Here is a 16,709-nt window from a genome sequence, read left to right as displayed (position 1 = left end):
GGACAGAAGGATGGATGGATGGACGGACAGATAGATGGGTGGATGGACGGATGGACAGATGGATGGACGGACGGATGACTGGGTGGATGGACAGATGAATGGACGGATGGGCAAAAAGGTTTTAATATATAATTGTATTCTTTTGTTTGAAATGTAAGGTTGTGATGAAGGTGAAATTCCTCTTCATCTAAGACGCAGGCGCCTGGAGGTTTGTTGTTTGGACGTACTCCAGCAGTAGAACAAAGCCCCAAAGCCTGCTGGTGCCATCATCACGCATCGCTGTGGCTATGTTGTACTTTTGGTGATGGCATTGTCAGCTCTGTCAAACGTGAAACATGAAAGCCTGAAGGCCAGAGATGCTATTTTTGACTACCACATTTTGGTGTGTTTGTAGGACTTGCTGGTTCGCTGTAATGAAAAGCAAATGGAAACCTTGGAGTTCAGCGACGAGTTGGTCATTCTGCCAGACGTGGACTCTTGGAGCACCTGCACCCCCGATGAGAGTCCAAGTCCACAAAGCACACCCCCATGTGTCCTCCACAACCAGGACATTTTCTTTTGTGAAGTTTCCACCAAAGTTCAAGGACGGTGACTTTTTATACCTTCTGTACACGAGCGAGATCATGATCTTTTTTTGTGTGCAGTTGAGTCGTTTACCACCAATCTTAAAATGTGTCAAATCGTTGTAAACAAATCTTGTAAGGCGTCGCCTTCCCATTTTTCAACCGTGGCAGAAGAAAAAGGACAGACGATAGGTTGAAGGCCTGCCACTTTGTCTTTGTCAGCCTTCAGAAACTTGCCTGGTACTTTCCATCCAGCCGTTCCTTTGCTTATCTTATATTATCTTAGCTTATCTCTCTTATCCGGCAGCAGTGGCAGGAGAGAAGCTCAGAATTGAATTCTAAAACCATTTGAAATTCAGAGAATAGTGTGAAATGAACCGTAAATGAATAAGGTGTATATTAATGAATGAAATTTAAAAAAAAAACAATCAGAGAATCGTGTTGACTCTTACCGTGCACGAGGTCAGCCGCTCGGTGCACGTGCTGCCTGTGCAGCACAACTGCTTTCTTTCATGGGTAAATGGGCTTTATCAAATTTAGACCAATATCGAAACAATTGTGGGACCTATGAATGGCCTGTAGCTAAAAGTCATGACAATAAAATGGTCAGACCTTGCATGAATTAAATTGTTGAATTAAAGAGGCATGTCTCTTTATGATTACACATTAGCAGGTTGAGGAACAATTGTAAGTCGTGTGCGTCATAATCCATTATGTATCCATCAGCATCCTCACAAAAGACATCTTTTGTGCTGTGTGATGACTACCTCCACTAAAAAGGCCTGTGAATATTGAAGTCACTGCTATTAAAGGAATTAACTCCAGCCAGGAACACATCTCGGGAAGAACACACCATTTCCATTATCTCAGCTGGACGGAGGCCATTCGGAGCCTTCCCGCTCAGCCTCCAAAGTCCCCCAAGCATGAAGCCCAACATGAGCATCGCACCGCCATGCAGCCTGCACCTACTCTCAAATGCACTCGATCAAAGCTCTTCCGCTTGAAATATTCATCCAGCTAGGAAACCACATTTGAATCTTCTGGAAAAACTGACAAATATTTAATTTGTTTTGCCTTTCCTTGAGTGAGTTTAAGTGGAGTACAGGGGAATAAGTGGGACACTTTGCTTTTAAAAGCGCATGTGACGTCGACACAGTCTTTCTGGGGACATTCAAATATTTAATTTGCAAAAATACAAATGTAAAGGACCAAATAATCATCATAATCATCATCATCATGATATTGGTCAAAATTGCAAAATCATACTTAAACCATTCCCAGTTTAATTTTCAGAACACGCAGAAATTGTTGCAAATGTCCTCATTCATGTCAACACAGGAGCAAAGCAACCTGGATCAACTGGATCACGTTTCCAATGGTCATTTAGTCGCCAGCCACTGTTATTGAAATGATTGGCCGGACGAGCAGAGTTTTCGTTTTTCGTCTTTGCTTGCCGGGATGGGGGTTGAGATCAGGGAATGTGGTCGATTGTTGCCAGCTTTGTGATTAAGGGCTACAGAAATAAACTTGGCTTGGCTTGAAACAATTTTTATTTTTATTAATTTTTACATTATTTCTCATGCTCTTTTAAGTCATTTTCATCATTCATTTTAATTATTTTATACACCTTTATTTCCGTAATTTGGATTTATTTTTTTTATAATTTGTATTTATGCTTTAATTTATGTATTCAATTGTTTGTAAATTAGTTAAAGTCGAAACAAGCAAATATGTATGTTGTTTAAATTGCCACACAGTAAAATGGAACCAAAACATCAAACATTGGTTACATGTTGTAACATATGGAGCCAGGTAGACTGATATTGTGCTCCTCTTCCTACAGTACTGTTGCTTTAAGAGAAAGGCAGCGCTGGTGGGAGGGGGAAATCTTGCGAGAGCACGTAGTGGGGCTACCGCGAGATCAGGAAGTAAATCTGACAAGGTGGCTAGCACTAGAGCTTGTGACTGACTTGGGGAAAATTGTTGTAAACACCAATGTAAGTTGAAAATGACTGATAAAATGAATATAATACATTGTAATTTCATGGAAATACATATATATCGGTAAATGACATTGTATGTTGACGATGTTTACACAGAAAAGGTTGTATGCTAACGCAATATTGGGCAGGCGGAGGGACGCTGAGCAGCAGTGCAGGTGAGTGTCTTAGTGTATTTTGTAATTGTGTGTGTCATGTGACTCTGCAATTAACAAATATGTTGAATACTGTTTAGAGTGGAGAGGTGATGTGTTACCTGCCAAGTGTGTAGCAGCTACCGTTCAACACACTGGAAGAAGTAAGTTAATCTGCAATGTACAATATTACGCTGATGTGAAAATGTAACTGTTCAATTGTCACTGTGTACCATCAGAAAGTATGTGGTAAGGTAAAGTTTTATTTGATTTTTTTTATAATTGCAAGCCACTACTGTTATCTATTGTGTATAATAATCTTTTCTATGTTTTCTGGAAGTGCAGTTTTTGGTTGTTGGTGCAAGTCAGGGTACCCGGCACCTAGTAGGACCAATATTCAGTGCTAGGGACAGAAGAAAGCAAATAGCTGTATTCATCTTCGCTCGCCAATCTCAGTCTTATTGTTGTTAATGCTGAACATTCCATATCCAGTCGGGAATAAAGACCCATATGAAATTTTGTGCTTGGTCCAGTCCTTCCACACATATTCCATGGTCATCTCTGCCGTGTGATAGCAATAGCATCTCTGCCATCTTCAGCCATCAGATGGTAGAAACAATAACGACATTTCACAGTCATCATCATGTTGAAAGCAGGATAGTGTTGGCCAACTAAACTGTAACAACCAACGTAACTGAGTGGATGTGATGGCGTTCTTATTCTCAGACCAGCCATCTTCCCTGAGCTTCCTGAGTGGCAGTATGCATTCTCAGACAGCTGCAGCCATGAAGGCCACTGTTATTGCAAAACAACAAGAAGGAGAAAACAATAGCAGAGCCATCACAGGATAATCCAGTATTTTGGGGATCATAAAAAACAACTTATCTCTTTCTTTGAAGCTCCTTTGAGGAGGAAGGGCTTGTTTGTGCTTCACAGTCAATTCATCACTTATACTGTGGCAATGCATGAGGGAAATAAAGACACCGAAGCGTGCAATTATTTTCATTCGACAGGTTGTGCACTTCATGCCTTGTGTAATTCCTGTGGAGGATGTTTATAATTGACTATATTAGCTACAAGGAGGCTTTTGTGTGTATTGTACTGCTGGCGGCTCAGTAAGCAACCATAGAAAGAATGCAGCTCAGGTGTCAAAGCAATAAGGGTGATTATCACATTTTCTTCATTTTGTATAATGATCAGCCTTGCTTGGTAGGGAAAAAAATATATCATTTATATCATTATATTGTAATACGTGTGATACTGTTTAACGTATCTCATTATTACTCTCATCATCAACAATCACAGGCTGAAATACGAAATGGAAAAAGAATGTTGTTTTAATAAATAAAACACAGTCTATATATTGGCCACACATTGGCACATTTGCCACGTCTCTATACAACATTTGCCACGCCTTTCTGGAAGTGGAAAGTTAAGCTTGTGTGTTTGTATTTTTCCAGGAGTGTTGTGCAACGGCGGTATCATGAAAGCTTTTTTATTGGAAGCCATTAGACTCAACCTAAATTTGTAATAATAACAATAATAATATCCAATGTGGGAATATTTGAACATCCAAACTTTGTTTTTTTATTCACAAAAGAATTCAGACATTTCATTCATTTATTCCTAGAATCAATTGTTGATTAAAAATATTGATTCAAATAATGAAATGATATGAATAATTTCATAATGAATTCACCATTTAGCCTGGTGTAAATTGCATTTCAAACAATAGAAAAATAAAATGAGTAAAATAAGAACGGGGTTGAAATAAATGCTGAGTTATTTAGAGCTACCATGAGAATTAATATTTATAATTAATCACGTTTCAGGCAATCATTACCCCAATGACTGAAGCATTGAAAGTATCGATGTTTTGATCTGAGAATGGATTTTAGAGCATGACGAGATGGTATTGGAAGTATTGATATTTCAGTATCGACCCTAGCGTTACGACTAATGTGTGTCCCAATTAAAAATAGCCCATTTCTTAATCCACCCAGCTTTCATACAATGAAAAATTGCACATTACTTACAGACACGAATCACGAAGGCAGAAGACTTTGGAGAGAATTTTGTTGGGTATGCTCTGTATCGTCACAAACTCAAGTCAATGAATTACCCCCCCCCCCCCCCTCCTCCCACTTCAATTTAAAGGCAGCACATGTTCAGTTATGTGAATATTTTGATAGACTAGTCGCACACAGTGGACATATTTGTAGAAAATGTCATGCATTGTGATTTGGCATCTCGATAGCTGAATTGAGAATACCAACCATGTGATTGTGTGCCATAACGTGTGCATGCCATATGTACATATACTGACAAAATGTCATCCATAAAAACAAGGACAGCCTACCCTCTTTGTAAGCATTGTGTTGCTGAGGAAACACGAGGGGAAAGCAAAAAAACAAAAAAAGAAAAGATCTTTCACAATATCCAGAAATAAGATTTATGATTTATTGCCATTTGTTTGACACACAGAAACTTTTGTTCCTTCTCTCACAGAGGAGGGTGGGGTGCGCTGTGTGAAAAAGAAAAGTACAAACAAAAAAAGCCCTTCAATTCTTTCAAAGACAAAAACAGAACAAGCGAATGTCGCGGTGTTCTTCAGTGCAAACATCAAAGGGAGACGCACACAAGCTGACAAACACGGGGAGGAAGGAAGCATTGTTATTTCATATACAGCACGCTTGGCCTGCATCACACGGGGAAATTCATAGGCAGTCGTGCATCAAAACGACAAACTACATCACTGGAGAATCATGCTGGATGCGGCACACGAGATAAGTGACCAAGCTGTCGTGAGCTAGTATTTTATTCTCCTGTCCTTCCTGGGTTCTGATTCAGGAGTTCATGACGGTGGAAGATTCTTCCTGGTTCTGACAAAGCAGTGGCCACGCCCCCGGAGAAGGTGAAACTAAAGCTTGTGTGTCTGGAAAGTGAAAGCAATGTTTGTGTGGACATGAGAGTTAAGCTGCTGTGAGTGTTGACAATGAATCCATTGTGTCTTGCAGTCATTTTCCTTGCATCAAAGCTGGAGTCCTGTAGGCCCTCGTGACAGTAGATCGAGCTCTAACATGTCTAACACAAGAAACTGAACCCACAGATCACCTCCTGTGGTCTTCCGCTGTAACTCGTTCGCATATGTTATTCTCTTAAATTTATTCATGAACATGACCACCAAATGACAGAAATCGAGGAAAGAGCTTAGAATAAAAGAGTAGAAATAAGAGCTGCCCCACCCTTCTAGCAAGTGAAACGTAAGCTTGTGTGCCGACGCTAATTTTCCAAGTGTCACGTCTTAAGCATTGCGCAATTGTGATTGTGCTATGTGAGTGTGTCTGAATGATGGAGGGTGAGCATGTGTGTTACTATATTGACAAATAATTACTGTATATTCCGCACTATAAGGTGCACTTGTCTAAAAAAATTGTTGTTTTTTTTAATCGCTGATGCGCCTTTTAAGGTGAATAGAGAGTTTGCTAGCATGCTAGGAGGGCTAACAAAAGACAGGGCATTCAAAGCGACGTTGCACCCGGTGACACGGACAAGCTAACAACGACAGACTCCGACATGTTCACCATGTTTAATAGCGAAATTGACACAATGACGTTGGCGCTGCCGGGAGGACTAACTAACGACAGACAGACAATGATGAGAGGAAACCCGGCATGTTTGATGGCGAAATTGACGTGAAATACCGGTCGATGAGCTTTGGTTTAGGTACCAGCTTTAATTTGGATTATCTGAGTGTTGTTGTTGTAAATAGTAGAATAAAGTTCAACTAAACTCTGTGTGGTGTTGGGGGTTGGTACTGACAGTAATTCACCCCAGAACTATTCAAGTTGGGGGTGTTGCCACCGAAGGTTTGGGTCCTTTCGCTGCAGCTGTTGAGTGTGACTTCATGTTGAACAAGAAAATAAAAGAAAAAAAGAGTTTGATAGCTGCATTGCACACTCCGCCTCAGACTGACGGTCTTCAGTTCTTCAATCAAATGTTTTAGTATGCGGTGCACCTTATCCATGTGTTAAATACAGAAATAGACCCCCCAATAGAGACCTTATAAGACAGTGCGCCTTATGGTGCGGGAACAAATGCCTTGTTGAACATAGAGTACATAACCAAAATAAGTAGTCTTAACTTATAGTGTGTTGTGTTTGAGAAGGGTTCTACTTTTTTGCCTTTTTTCCTGAATAAAGTATGCAAAGGACGACACAGTTAAACTTCCTTACAGTGCTGTGGCTGACAATTTATGCACACTCTGGTTTCATTAGCCATGCAAACCCTCATCTTCAATTTGGTTAGCCAGCCGCACGCGTCTGGCCACAGGGTAATACTTAGAAACAGGACGTTTCCCCTGGACGGCACGTACGCCTCCACTCAGAGTCTGTGCATATTATTGGCTATCACCGTGCTGGAATAAAGGTGACTCGGGTTGGCCCGGAGTCTTCATGCAAAGCTTTTAAAGCTACTCAGCTTTGGAGAAAATATCAAGGGGTTGCACCGGTCAGGTCACAAATGGCAAAGCTGCGTTGGACTTGGAGAAGCATTTGGTGCCGGGACTGAGCACGAACCCACCTTGCACCTCTGTCTCTCTGATGTGGCCCCCTGAGGCCCAGCATGTGTGTGTTTGGACTTAGGGGCTCAGGCCCTGTCCACACGCCAACATGTTCCACAAATCCGCAAAGGCTGATTACCATTTCAGACTCGTCTCCACACAGCGCCGCTGTTTTGCGAGGCCGAAACGGGCATTTTTGGAAAAATGCTTCCCAGGTTACATAAATCCCGTAGGACCAATAATTGAGCGAAAGGATGTCACACAAGCGGGAGTCATGCTACACATATTCAGCCGATGGCGTTCTGTCACAAAATACAAATAGCTGCTCTCACTTCTGCTTTTCTTGTAGAAAATACTCAACAATATTAGTATCTTATGTTTGGGATCGAAACATAGGATACATTTTCACTTAAATGACATTTAGACTCCTTTCTCGCCACAATGTCAAAATGTGATAGGCTCCAGCATGGCCTACCACACTAATGAGGATCAAGTGGTATATAAAATGACTTAATAAATATAGATATGGAAAACAGAAATATAAATAATAATATTTTGGGATTCCTTCTTCCAGGTTGGGACCAATATTGACAAAGTGGTTGTTGAACTTTTCAACTGTCATCCATATCATCGTTATAGGTGTTTCCCACCATGAAATAACGAGGGTAGTCTGTCTGGTTACTTTTCCTGACAATACTATTTCGAATGTGCCAGGTTGCTCTAATATTGTTATTGTACTGTCTAATAATTGGCTGTAATCTGCTTGTTCACGAAGTAACAGCAATGTGTGTTCCTCATACGTTTCAGCTGTCATAAATACTTGCTTTAACACAGCAAATAGGTTCCAATGTGGTCCCTTTCATTTGGAACCGGAGACCCTTTGTGGAGTACTTTTTGTATTGATCTACTTTGAAAAGCCACGAAATGAAAGCGGTGTGGGATGACGATTCGTCCACTTCGACTGCAAGCTGTCCGTCCGAGTGGAGGAGCTGCACTCCGGACCGCTTCATTTAATTCCTGATTAATTCCCACCAATGTGGCTGATCAACCACATGTTGGCAGCAGCCAGCCAGAATTGAAGCCATTCCCAAAGGTGGCGCCAAATAATTGTGTTTGTACTTAGCACACATTTTGTATTAGCCAAGCTGCCCGCACGCTCCGATCTATAAAGAGTGAGCACTCGTGAAGCCACTGGACGCTCATCTATTGTGTTTTGGTCTCAAGTACGAGCTGGTCATCCATTGCAGCAAATGAGTTCTTGGGAAATGTCGATGCTTATTTGAATAAAATGTCAGTCATGCATATAGCCAAGAGAACACCAATAGCCTCATTATACCTCGGCTTTTGTTTCATATTTTTCAACATTATCAATAAAATATGCCGCCTCGTGCTCCGTGCATTCCTAAAAGCCAGTTATATAAGATGATTTATCGACCAATGAGCAACTTCAGCAACGCCAAAATAAACAAACAAACAAAAGGCGTCAGATGTTCAAAGAGTTAGTCAGATTTAACTGTCACACTTGATAAAAAAATCCAGAGTTGAACCTATGAAAGTTTATACGGCGTCTGCATTTGTTTACTAAAAAAGAGCAAATAGGATCCCTCCAGGGGAAATTCAATGCGCACTCAGCCTTGTGCTATACTGTAATATATTGTATAATATAATATATATAGATATAATATACCACACAGAACCAGACCTTCAAGGAAAGACGTCAGAGTGAGGGGGCGCCGATGCCTTGCTGCAGGGCACCACTCATCAGATTGTCCACAGCAAGACCAAACCAGCCCAATTGCATTCCATCTGTACTGACGGTCAATCCACCATACTTTTATTCTACGCACGCTCAAAACCTGTACTCCCTTCTACTCCACAGCCATCAGTTTCCTTGTACTTGTTCTTTTTAATCATTTATTGTGCTCCGATATCCCCAAACAACCCCTGATTTATCCATCATGTGGAAAACGTATCATCTTCCTGCGCCTGCAAACATCAGATCCACTCACTGGGAGAAGGCAACATAAAGCTGAAATACTTCTTTATGTCATCTGGAAACTAATCTTAGCCCCCCATGGTTGATTTCCATATTCAGTTGGGATGGTCTGATGGTGCTGACTAATCTGTGAACCAGTTTTTGGCTATTTTCTGTCTTTTTTATGCTGGATGTTTTTTTGGTCCATCCATCCAACCCACCCATCCATCCGTCTATCTGTCCAGCTTTGTCCACCATTTATCCATCTGTCCATTCACCTATCCGTCCATCCATCCAACGCACCCATCCACCCGTCCATCCATTGCGGGAAGAGCAGCCTAAGCAGAGACCGACAACGACACATAGAATGTCTTTTTCAGAAAGTGAATGGAGCGTTTGATTTGTTCACCTGGACAGTACAGGTGATCTTGTCTTATTGGAGTGTTTTTTAAAAATGATCCTCGAAATCAACTATGGTATTTTCTTTAATTGATCTACACTGGAATACGTTTTAGTCTATTCAACTATGTCTTTGGTTTGACCAAAAAATGGTCCATCCGTCCATCCATCCGTCCACCCACCCATCCACCTGTCCATCTTCTTTTGCTTATCCGTGGTCGGGTTGCGTGAAGAGCAGCCTAAGCAGAGAATGACAACGACACATAGTGTCTTTTTCAGAAAGTGAATGGAGCGCTTGATTTTTTCACCTGGACAGTACAGGTGATCTTGCCTTATTGGAGTGGTTTTTAAAAATGATGGCTCATCAGAGATATTTTTAATGTTCTGATTTATCTCAGTATGACGTCATCATCCACACATATTTGCCCCATAATTATTGTGCCCCACCCTCAGAAAGCCCTTGTTTTGACTTGACTTTGACGTGCAATTTTAAATGAAACTCATTTCCTGCTGTGCATACTTGAAGGCTCGAACCGTATAATAGAAAAACAGCACCTTATAAAGTGCTCATAGCTCCCCCCACTCACATAGCACAATCACAGTTGCACAACACAAACATATAACTCATGGGAACATACATTACACAAGTCAACACAAACTCTCTAGAGGGGTGTGGCAACTGCTATATACACTCCTTTGGACTCTTTCCTTGATAAAAGAATAATATATTGCTCTTATTTTTCAATCCAAATTGTTGCACCCCTCATCGCATCTGCGTCAGCATCATCCAACCGTGGCTGCGACACCGCTCATCTGATATTGTGACATGAGAATGTGTTTAACTTCTGTCATGATGAAGGCCTGGTTCAATAGGAAGTGCTCAGCTGAAATGCTGAAAATGGGACAATTTTACGGACACTCAATAAGACTAGTAATTTTACAACATTGCTGTACACCATGATTACTACTTTCACCGTAATTGACTGGAGCCTTTCAGGAAATGTAAGATGTGGCAGTGATATTTTACTCAACTCCACCTTGCTGAGTTTAAAAAATAAAGAGGAGTGTTTGCATCCACATAAAGTCCCCTGGTGTTATTGTTTATCTGGGATAATTAGATAATAATTAGATAGTGAAAATCTGAAGGAATATGTAGCATGCCACATATTGGTCGTCCTTACATTTCATAAAGTGTCGATTCGACCCATGGCCCCAATAAAGTCTTTGCACAATGCACAGTTCTATACTTCCGCATGTGATGGCTGGTTATGACAGCCTTTGCTGTTCCACCCCCCCCCCACCCATCTTTAAGACATCTCAACCGAGTCATTAAAAGGTGAAGTCATTAAACGTGCCTTATATGCCTGCCAGGCTCGTCCTTTCTGGTTCCTGCAAGCCTCATCTTAAATGCTGCAAGTTGTTTCCATTTTTCCTTAGATTGTCTCTTCTTTGTATTCCGAATTGGAAATGTACTCCCTCTGTGCAGACACTTATGGGCCCACTCCTGTTCTTTCTGATCTTGAGATTGGAAACTGCTGCGCACAGTTTTTTGGGTCTTCGGTGTATACAAGCTTTATAAATGAGCCCGCCGAGATCCCGGTCTATGATGTGGGATGTCACATTGATGTACAGCCCCAAGCTCTTCTTTTACTTCAATGGATGGGAAACAGGCTGGTTGAATGTTTTAACCGCTGTTTATCCACTGCAACACGGATAAGTGCTCAAGCTATTATGGGGGGTGATTGTGCTCTAAAGCTGCTCTGGTACGACCGTTGTCTCATCACATTCAACATCTCGCATCTACTTAGCACGCCGCTGTTGGGAAAGCACACAAAGGGCTTGCTGCATTCCTTACATGGTCTCGACTCCCAATCTTACACTTGGGTGAGCTTGTCAGGTATTCAGGCTTACAGGGTCCTGGAAATCAACTACGCCGTTTTTTTTAATTGATCTACACTGGAATACGTTTTAGTCCATTCAACTATGTCTTTGGATTGACCAAAAAATGGTCCATCCATCTGTCCATCCACCTATCTGTCTCCATCCATCCGTCCATCCATCTGTCCATGCACCCGTCCATCCACCCATCCATCCATCCACCCATCCGTCCACCCACCTATCCGTCCATCCATCCACCCATCTGTCCACCCACCTATCCGTCCACCCAGCCACCCGTCTATCCATCCACCCATCCATCCACCCACCTATGCGGCCTCCCACCGACCCACCGATTCGTCCACTGTCCTTCCATCCACCCACCCATCCGTCCATCTGTCCTTCTATCCATCCGTCCATCCATCCATCCAAACCCATCCGTCCATCCATCCATCTTCTTTCGCTTATCCATGGTCGGTTTGCGTGAAAAGCAGCCCAAGCAGAGAAGCCAAGACTCTACGACTATGTCATCCAGATCGTCCCTGCGGATCCCAAGGCATTCCAGGCCAGTTGAGAGACATAGTCTTTCCAACCTATCCTTGGTCTTCACCGGTGCCTCCTACCGATCGGACCGTGAAGACAGGAGAAGCGTCCGTGAAATGTCCATGTTGGACAATCCACGGCTGGCTCCATACAGGGTGAAGGTCATCATAGGCTCTAATTTCTCGACTAGGCCTAGGGCCAGTGCACCGCGCCAACAAGTGTGGCCAGCGGACTTTGCAAATTTTGTGAACAGCGGAGTCTGGCGCAACGCTGCGCACCCACGCTTCCATCTTTCCCACTCCCACTGGCAAGTGTAGTTTGCCCACTCCTGGTCTCGAACACTCTTGCTGTCCTTTTTCCCTCACGGGATGAGACACCTGCTGAATAGTTGTCACAGGCAAAATAAAGTGTCTCAATATTCAGGGTGTCCCCTTGGTGAGCAGGCATTGGATGGAAGTGTGGATATGAAATAAGCTGCTGGAATCCAATAAGGCTGTAGAGAAGTCCCTTTTAAATCCTAGAAGTGACCTGTGAAGAAAAACACAATATGCATGTTAAATGCCACTGGACGATTTCTGCTTTTATGGTGACTAAAAGGTTAAAGTCTTTCCATCCAGGAGGAAAAATGCTCTCACCATGCATTTATTTATACTGTGGCTGTTACGGCTTTTCCAAGTGTCCCTACAGGGCTGTCTGCACTTCCAGCACCTCTCCACTCCGACACTCTTCCCCTGGTGGGCCTCCCCACTCCCCGCATGTGAAGCTCGTCTCGGAGCACTCTCCCTTTCGCCTGGGGAATGACACCCTCGGAAAACACCTACATGAAAATGCAATTAAAAGCCTCATCTCAGAATGGCACGGACTGTTTTAAGGGGCGGCTGGCAGGAAATGTCGGGTGAAAGCAACATGGTGCGGGGTGGACAGAGGATGGGGGGCTGAGGTGGGGGTGGGGGGTACATGCCATCTGCATTCTCCAGCCGAGCCGCACGTCTTCCATCCATCATTTCAGCACTCTGCCTTAATTGAAGCACTTTTTTTCTGATGAGAGACACACTCTACCTATTTATAGCAGGACTAAACACAGCTAGTGTTCCCGAGATGCAATATTTAACAGGCTTTTTTGTGGCATTTTAATGGGGATGGCAACATTTTTCAAATGATGTGACTTGCTTGCTGATGCATGGCCTGACATCCACAACGCAAGCATGCAACTTATAACAAGTCCAATCTATTTTTCAGGCGTCTAAAAGCTGTTGAGATGATTTTTGACATCATGTAAGGCATATGTTTGATATCTTTATGGCACCCGGAGTGCCTCGGAAAGGCGCTGTGGTCGATGTGAACCTGTTATCTAATTGCGTAGATGTTTCTGTGAGGGATTAGTCCATCTCTCTAGAATTCCTGGAAGGCTGCTTGAACTACATGTATCTCAGCGAAAGCTTTCGTTATCGATTTTGAAGCTTTATCTAACCCCGGGGCCTGCGGGTGTTATATACTGGAGCTTACATTTAAGATATAGCTTCATTAATCCCCATTTTATGAACCCCACCAATTAAAGGACCTCCGAGCAACACGGCTGGAGATGATAACTACTTTATGAAGCTCACTATGAATTGATGATGAAGTCCAGTGGAACCTTGGCTAGCGTCATTAGTCCGTTCCACAAGGTCCAACTGGAATTTAAACGTACACTAATCAAATTCATTTTTTCCATCCAATGACTCCATTCCAGAGCAAAAATGTTAACAGCAAATACGTTTTCATGGCTTTAAAAACATGTTGACATTCCCTGAAGGTAAAAGTAGACCAAAATATTCATCATCGTTAGTCCTTTATGGTGTTAACGTTTGTGAGACTCGGGGTGTAAGTGTGTTACTTAGCAAAGAAGAACTAGAGTCAACCACTGATGACGTCATAGACGGGCAAGCTAATAGCATGCTAACAAGGATGTTTTCAAACATAGTGGACACGTGCAGTGCATGATCACATCAAGATTCCTGCCGTGTTGGAGGCTAATGCACGCAAAGCACTCTCGTCTTTGCCATGCAGCACTCAGGTTTTATACAATCAGGCACCTTCTTGTTTTGAGGGCTGCAGATTTTAGGCGGCAAATGACTTCAGGTTGAAGACACATCAAAGACGCTTGCAGCATTTGAACAAGGTGGTGTTTTAGTAAAAGCTGGGTCATTTATCAAGTGTTATCTACTCTGTTTGAAACAGAAAGTGCAGGATTTTCATTTTAGAATACGCTGGAGCTGAACTTCACGTTTGCTTAGCTGTTTATGCATTGCTGGAATGCTATCAAAAAGCAGCGCCGGTATCTGGAAAGGATATGAAGAGTTGCTGTTTCCGAGTGGAGAGGAAGAAACAATGAAGGAAATTGTAATTATGTTTGGGCTTTGGATATCGTTTCTTCTGTTTCATCTTTGAGGGCAAGCAGTGCGGGTGCTTGGTTGCGTGTCTGATGAAGCATTGGACCATTTCTATTGCTATGCAAATCAACGTGCAAATCAACGTCATGTCTTAAATTGCATGTGCAACATTAACCAGACTTGGGTTATGCTTGCCGTGAAAGGAGAAGTGTTTTGTTAGAAAGTACATATTTTCTGCGTTTTGTTCAACTAACTCATCTAACTCCAATGTCAGGTCACTGTGACCATACAATACAATACAAGCAATGTTAATATCCATTAACTATGGCGACATAGACATGGTCAACATCCTCAACAATCCCGAATCATTCCCTCACATGCAAAAAACTAATAACAATTAGTTCATATTTGGTAAATAAATCAAATAAAAACTGTAAAGGTTGTTCAGAAGCTCCGTTTAAACATTGAAGTGACTAAACCAATATTGCAGGGACGAAAAACTGCATCAAGCAAACGTTGCGGTTGGGTACCTATACTATACTAAAATACAAGTAGAATTTAATACATGAATTAGGGGAGCAAGCAATTATTTTCTCAGATGCTGTTTCAATTAATCAAGTAGTCGTCCCTCGTTTATTGTGATTAACGACTTCCAGAATTGAGTAATAATAAGTGAATCTACTACTGGGAGTATCACATCACGGAGTACTTCCTGCGGTAGCTATTGTCGGCAATGTTAGATTATGATAAATACATATTTATACATATTATTTATATAAATAAATACATAACAATAGTTTTGTAATGGTAATGGTTTTATTTCATTTGAACATGCATCAGATTACAATTGAGTGCATCCCATAATCAGTTCACAGTTCCACATGTCCAAAAGGAGTAGGAAGAAGCAAAGCTTATTAAATCCTACCCCTCCATCTGGTACTTTTACAATCAGTAACTGTTACATTTGTTCACTTCCTGCCTTTCTCATATAATTTATTATTGTTTTTTAAATTTTTATTTTGGTATTTTTATTTATTTTTTGTCACGTACCGAAGTACGAGATGATATGACCATAAAATGACATAATGAGTACCATAGTAACTGTCAATACAGTTGATTACATTATTGACACCTAGTGACCAGGGTAGAATACTCCGTGTAGTTAGTATTTGAATGTGTCAGCCCAATTCCTGATATTTGTATTTTACTTAACTTCATTCTAAAATGTTTAATTTATGCCAGCATTACATAAAATGTGCTTAAATTGACTAATTGACAAATGAGTCAAGCACAAAACAGTGATGATTGACATATTTCGAAGAAACGTGATCAGAGTGAAGCCGTGAACTTGGATGCAGGACGTAGTGGGGGACGGCTGTGGGTCAGACTGGTTAGACCCTACGAATGGAGCAAATCAATATGAAGCAGACACAAACAGTTAGTGGTTTGGTACGCTACATGTCCGAAAAGAGGCAGAAAGGTCCATCTGTGTTTTCCAAAGTCAAAGCTTGGTAGGTCTGCTTTCACGGATGACTAAGGAAATTCCAAAATATTTGCATTTCAGAGGCTGAAATCACAGGAGAGTTACATCCTCAACTCAAGAACAATTCAGCAATACAAAAATATTTCTAAAATTAAATAATGGAACCATTTTTGCAGCTCTACATTATGTGTGATACACGTTAACGGATGGATTTTCACCTCAAGTTGACATTTCTTCTGGAAATTCCCATCATGTCATTGCTTGGGATGCTAATTGGAGTGTGCAAGCGGCCTTTCGTCATTGGAGACCCCCACAATCTGCATGAAAAAATAAACAGCATGAGGCTTTTTCCATTTGCCACAAGGACTCTGAATGGCCTTGTGCCCTGAAAACATATTCATAATTAATATGCAAAGTCTGCTGGAAGGTGGCTTCTTCGATTGAAAGGTCTCTCTGCACAACTCCGGCTAAATATGAAACGATGTGAACTTGACTTGCAAGACCGTGACGTTTGAATTAGAGCTTGCGTCTCTCGTTAGAAGATATTGTGGCGGCACAGTTTGGTGCTCGGCCTTGTTTCTCCATATAAACACTTGACTAGTTTCAATTTGGAGCTGCAGTGAAAGAAGCAAACATCCATACTGGTTACGGTGCGTTAGATCTAAATTGCACGGATTCATAAATTAAGCAACGTAAAGTTGCTTTGCTGTTAAAGTTGCCTTCTTTAAAATTCAAACGGATGGGGAACCAGCAGTGGCTTAGCGGACACGCAATGAATATGAATGGGCCATGCGGTGTAGCAAC

At 41.8% G+C, this 16,709-nt stretch overlaps 1 long non-coding RNA gene across 1 annotated transcript; it reads left to right on the top strand.

Moving 5' to 3' along the window:
* The first annotated feature begins 2,243 nt into the window (after positions 1-2,243).
* On the top strand, positions 2,244-3,200 carry LOC131132313 (uncharacterized). The gene is made up of 3 exons (XR_009130351.1): positions 2,244-2,560; positions 2,663-2,721; positions 2,799-3,200. It is a non-coding gene; the product is annotated as an uncharacterized LOC131132313 (long non-coding RNA).
* Positions 3,201-16,709: the final 13,509 nt, after the last annotated feature.

This window comes from Doryrhamphus excisus, chromosome 7, assembly GCF_030265055.1.
Source record: "Doryrhamphus excisus isolate RoL2022-K1 chromosome 7, RoL_Dexc_1.0, whole genome shotgun sequence".
Lineage (NCBI taxonomy): Eukaryota > Metazoa > Chordata > Actinopteri > Syngnathiformes > Syngnathidae > Doryrhamphus > Doryrhamphus excisus.
The sequence above is the reverse complement of the archived record's forward strand: the minus strand, read 5'-3'. Positions and strand labels throughout refer to the sequence as shown.